Source organism: Podarcis tiliguerta, assembly GCF_965153285.1.
Source record: "Podarcis tiliguerta genome assembly, chromosome: 7".
In the NCBI taxonomy this organism is placed as follows: Eukaryota; Metazoa; Chordata; class Lepidosauria; order Squamata; family Lacertidae; genus Podarcis; species Podarcis tiliguerta.
In genome coordinates, this window is record NC_139540.1 from 51,581,501 (window position 1) to 51,587,818 (window position 6,318).

The following is a 6,318-nucleotide window of genomic DNA, read 5'->3' on the forward strand; positions in this document are numbered from 1 at the left end:
TCCTCCTACTAGTGGTTAACCCTTGTTAGACTCACCCCTTCCAAAGGGGATGGAGTCACGCTCTGTTGTTTTATCCAATGCTTAAGCCAATACCTCTCACATGCTGTAATCAATAAAGTTGTGGCCTTTTTTAGCCCATTAACCTAATATACTGCATCCATGTGTCTTTCTTATCCTCAAGCGGGTGGCGGGTCCTTGAATCACAACACTGAGAAGGGAGGAAAGGGGCAGCCAAAACACTACCTTCCATCCATAGCTTCCTAAGTCCCCACTTGAACTTGCAGGAATCCACCACTAAAGCTTCCTCGGGTCTTCACTATGTAATAAATAATTTCCAGCAGAGAAATATTTCGCAGATCACATTAGTATGTTAATATTACATCCACCTTGCAATTTTATTCCCACAACCAACAGGGAGATCCAATAGGATAGATAAGTATTTATATAGAGCAGTTGATAAGGGTGCATCTGATTAATTACAGTGGCATGATTGGAGACAAGAAGGGAACGTAATATGAACTATCAGAACAGTAAATCAAAAATCCATCACTGCTGGTAAAGGTGCCTATTGGAATGCAAGGTACTAGAGGTAATTTTCAAGGATATAAAAGAAAATTATCTTATAAATCTGCTTAGATGTGAAATCAGTAATACATTGATTCATATAACGTTTTCTTGGTGTATTGCTATTGCTTGGGTTGTGCCTGGGCACAACAATCACTTTCTGTTGGTTGGTTGGTTTGCGTTTCTTTCATTACTTTTATATCTTCCTTCACATCTCTGGTCATTCGAGGTCATTCCAATATAAACTATTTTTCCCATTTTTTTATACTTTATCTTATTTGTTCATGCCCATAAACTGAAGTCCCTAGGCACTCTCACAAAGGGTGAATCATTATATTCCTACCAGAGCGTTCAATAACTGTCTTCCTCTTTTGCCTTTTCATGCTCATTTTACACCACAGCCACATTTTGTACTTCAGACTAAAATGCCAAACAGTTGTTTTAATGAAAATGAAAGTCTTCTGCATTTCCTTACTGTTGAATCTTACCACTAGCCATAAACAACCACATTTAATCAAATATAGTCACAATGCAGGCAGGCACAAATGGATCAGTACTGAAAATGAAGAGGATCATCAGCAAAATATAAAGCAATGAACAGCTTAGGCTATTAAGCAAGGCATCACATTTTCATGAGCCTTAGACTAGAAAAGAAAGGCCAGAAAGCATCAGATAACACGTGCATGTATATCACATGATGATTCAATATCAGCTGAATGAATGAACTTATCTTTAATAAATTGTATATTGTTGATATGAAAGGTTTCTCACTGATATTTGATTCATAATAACCCCCAAACATACGCAAGCTGCCACTTAATGCTTCAAAGGAGGTTACAGGATGTTGACCAGATTTCAGATCTTGCTCATTATGCTATAGCTGTGGTCAAAAAAACATTTGAATCTGGATACATGGCAAACTATTATTTCATGTGCTCTTATTCTGAGTATGTTGTTCTGAAAACTTTCTCATATATATATATATATAGTTTTTTTATGTCCTTAATAGCAGCAGCAATAATAATTGATTTTCTGAAAATAAGTGTTTTCATTCGTCCCAGTGGAAATTAACTGTGGGCATAGGACTTTCTCCCCACCCCCCATCCCCTTGTGTCACATTTCTTCACAAAATGACTATAAAAATAGAATTTGATGCACCTCTGAAACACACTTTCTCCAAAGTGTAGCAATGCTATTTCCATGCCTTTCTGCAAATATATAGGAATTTGCAGTACTAATGGAATTTTTTTTTAAAAAAATTATGAACTTTTCTGATCAGAAGGGATCACTTTCACAATCCAGAGAGATCTAAGTGATTGTATGAGCAGTAGCATTTGCTCTCATCTTATTCTTCAAATATCCATTAATGTTCTTCTTTCAGCTCCTTAATAGCATGTAATCCAAATTCCCCATTGACTCTGAAGTTGCTACAGATCTTTCTTTCTTAGTACAAATTCACAAGCTATGAAAGGAAAAAAAACCTACTATCAGCTCTTCAGATAAAAATGACACTTTACCTTACGGTGCTTTGGTCATAAACCTGCCCCCCCCCCCCAGCTTTTATAAATTGCAAGAGACCAACTTAAAGAGAAAGAGAAAGAAAAGATGGCAGCCAAGATATTACCCAGTGGAGCACACCCACCTCCAAAAAAACCTATTAAATAGCTGTCTAGGTGATACAAGTAGGCTGATAAACTGACAAGCACTGAAATATATCTGTGTTCCTGTTACATTACAATAGTAATAGCAAAAGCTGCAAATTTGCAGGCTGTTTACAGTATGTAGGATCAAGGCCGACCCAAGACATTTTGGCACCCGAGACAAACCACAGAATTAAGTTCCTTTCCTCCAGTTTAGTGATATGGAGGTGAAAGCGTGGAAGAAATTTAGCTTCATCTGAAAAAGTACAAAACCAGACTTCCAAACACAATTCCAATACAAAGCACTCTGGGGCCCCACACAATGAAACACACAAAAATCAAGCTGTGGTGCTTTGTGCCCTCTGGAACTTTCAAGAGGTTACCTGCTTTTAGCATTCCAGTTTTGATACCAAGCATCATTGTATTGCCCCCACACAGCCTGCCCAATGCACATAGTAACACACTCAGGTATCAGGTTCAAACCCCAGCTTCCCTGTAAAGCTCACCTGGTCACCTTGAGCCAATTAAAACCTCTCAACCTAACCTACTTTACAGGCTTGTACCACACCTTAAACAGATAAGTGGACTGAAATAAAATTTAGTTGTAAGCTGTGTTGAGTCCCTGTCAAAGGGAAAAGGTGGGATATTAATCAACAACAATGTAAACTGAGAATGATCAGGCACATAGCAGAAAGTCCTATTCAGCGAGACTCTCAACAGACATGCAGAGACTTGCAGTGTAAGGCTCAACAATAAAGGAATAAACACTCCAAGTGTTCTCTAAAAATGGATGGCAACTGAACCATTGCAATTAAACAACTTAAAGTGGATTGGTTACATTTTCCTTTGAAATCCCTTTGAAATTATGAGTGATAAATACAAAGTGCTTTGGAGGTCAGCTTCACCATTTCCTTTGTTTGGTGCAGGCACTTTATTTTCAATACAAATGTCCCAGACTCTGGCCTACCTGGCAGCAAGTCAGTATTGTAAAGTCTCCAGCGCAGAGTCAATCCATGTGTCCAGAGTCCAAATTAAAGCATGGTCCTGGAGCAGCCAAGTCAAGGTCCATCAGCCTGGGTAGTTAACCACACCCAACACTTGCTCTGCTACCCTTTTATGCTTTGCATGCTGATTGCAGCATCTGGGTTTGACAAGGCATGTGACCCTCACCTGTTCCAAGCCTACTCCAGCTGAGAAATCACACCCCTCCACTCAGAGCTAACAAGCCCCACCTGGCCAGCTAGGGATCTGGCTGTGGGCCCTTGCCTGCCTTAGCTTCCTGCAGTTCCCCTTCCATTATTACAATTACTATTGTCGCTTTGATTAGTTGGCTGTTTGTTATATAAATTCCTGCAGGGACTGAGTGTTATCAAAGTGTACATAAAAACAGGAGAAACTGGAACCAAGTTTAGAGCCCTGGTGACCTACCAGCCCCAAATCAGCCCCCAGTGAAACAATACGGTCTTGAAAAGGAACATTTGTCTCCTGTTTGCTGACTACAAAAGTGCTGTTCTCAATTGGAACAAAAATCCTGTTCCTAAATACTGCTAAATTATTGACAAGATCTAAACTATCTGTCACACAAACTCATGAATCAAGCATGTATTACATTCTCCCTTTATATGAAAACAGTTGTATGCATTATTTATAAATGGCTTGGCTGCTAGAAGCGGAAATTTTACACTGGGAATGAACTCGAAATCACTGTAAGTTGTCTACTAACAGGTTGTGTTATAGTAAGTTTAGCCAGTGCTATTTTTCTAGAAAAAGAGGTGCTGGAACTCACCATGAATGTCTCCCTTGTTCTCTTATAATGTCAATGGCACCCACCCAGTTCCGGATTTACGTATAAGCTAAACAAACTATAGCTTAGGGCCCCACTCTCTTGGGGGGGCTCCAAAAAAATTTAAAGGGGAAAAACTGGATGTACATTTCCAAAATATAAGATTAAAAAACAAAATAAAACCTACATACAGCAACAGTGTTTTGTGTTGTGAAGGCTCCTATGTTGTATTTCAGTTCAACAATTACTTTGATAAAATACATATTTTGTTATGTGCAAATGGCTTTAAATACCTATTAGGTCCATAAATTACCATATAGCATATATTCAACACAAAAAACCAGCGACAATTTGTTGTTGACAAAGGACAACTGGGCATATAAAGGGCCACATTACCTTCAGTTGCTTAGGGCCTCATCAAACCTAAATCCGGCCCTGCGCCCACCTGAGAGGTGCCAGAACATAGTTCCAGTGAGTTCCAGATGAAAAAAGACCTGCGTTTATCAGTAATCTGTTGGGAATTACTAAAGTTGAACAGCACCATTAGTTTGTCTGTTTGTTTGTTCTTGTTTTAAATTGAAGGTCATTTGAATGAGGAAGTCATGGGTCATGGAGTGTACACTCATGTTAACTGTTGCCAAACAGGTTGCATTGTTGCAAGCCTGAACAATATGTTTGGCTACAGGTGACAGTGGAAGAAAAGATCAGGGAAGAGGCAACCTATAGCCCTTCAGATTTGTAGTCTTACAACAACTGGAGGGCCACAAGCTCTCAATCCCTGCCCTGACAACAAGAAAAAGCATAAGGCAGGGTGATAAACACATCAGTCAAGTGCAGAGAAATCATGTGATATGTGAACAATTACCATGGCTATGACCTACTGCCATTTCTCCCTACCATGCCTCCACCACCACCCTAGGATTTGGGAACTTTTTTTTCTTTTTAGGTAAAACCAAATACACAGAGCTCTGTTTCAGATGTTTATAACTACTTAATCACTACCAGATTCTGCTACTACTATTCTTCATAGAACTTTTGTAGGTGGCGTCAAATAATTTCCCACTTAAAAATTATGGCTAGGCATTGTAAAAATGTTTTGTGACGAACTGAACCAGCCTGCAATATATTGAATGTGCATTTTTGTTTTTGGAGGGAGAGGAATAAAAAGTTGCTTGTTTCCTTATGAACTTTATCAGTACAAATAAAACGTCTGCATCAAGAGTCCACTGGGGAACATTTAAAAAGTCAGGATGATGGGGACAAGATTTACATCTTCAGGACGACACTGGCATTTTTGCAGTAACAAGCACAAAAGTTTAGGCCAGGTGGCATCTTTCTAAAGGAGGCATCATCAAGTTCACAGTGTATTCTGATGCAACCTCTGGTGTATTATAAGCACAGCAAGTGGAATCTGGTGGGAGAGTAATACCTATTAGAAGCAACTTATAATCAGCCTCTCGTATCCCAGCAAACTGCATAGATTGATGACTTCCCATTCATTAATCATCTGCTGGTTTACATTTTAACACAAAGGCTTCCTGAAGCCAAAAGACATCTAAGCCATGATATTTCATTGAAGGTTTCAAAAGCAAAGGTTAATTCACCCAGGTAGTAAACTGTTAAGACGCATGTGTATTCTCATTTGATGTGTAATATATTAACGCTGTCTGATTATTGCAGTCACTGTACTGTCTCTGGTTTAACTCCCTGATACCACCGTTTTCTGTTGTACTTTTTCTGCTCATAACTATTATTGATTGGTCTCCTTCTGTGGATTTGATTGGCTTGCCAATTTCAGTGGATTTAAGCAGTAATTATATGAGATTATTATATGGCCTACCAGCATGAGTTTGACCAAACTGCGGGCGGCAGTGGAAGACAGAAGTGCCTGGCGTGCTCTGGTCCATGGGGTCACGAAGAGCCGGACACAACTAAACGACAAAAATATGAGATCACCTTTTCTATACTGCATTTCCCCAGCAGATTGGATCAAGATGGTCATGAGATGTTTGTAGAACCAGCCATACCGGGCTTCCTCAACCTCGGCCCTCCAGATGTTTTGAGACTGTAATTCCCATTATCCCTGACCACTGGTCCTGCTAGCTAGGGATCATGGGAGTTGTAGGTCAAAAACATCTGGAGGGCCGAGGTTGAGGAAGCCTGAGCCATACTAATCCAACCTTTAATAATTCTGTGATCTGAATGCAGGGGAAGCTGAACACTAATATTGCATTAGAATGCCCTGTCATCCTAATCACCCAAGCTTCATGCTATAGATGTCTTTGCTCCAGACTAGAGGGGAAACTGCAAAAGATTCTGTGACTGTAATTT

At 39.6% G+C, this 6,318-nt stretch overlaps 1 protein-coding gene across 1 annotated transcript in view; it reads left to right on the forward strand.

Annotated features, from left to right (window-relative positions):
- DOK6 (docking protein 6) overlaps window positions 1–6,318 on the forward strand; it is a 172,626-nt gene that overhangs the window by 159,968 nt on the left and 6,340 nt on the right. The window lies entirely within an intron of this gene.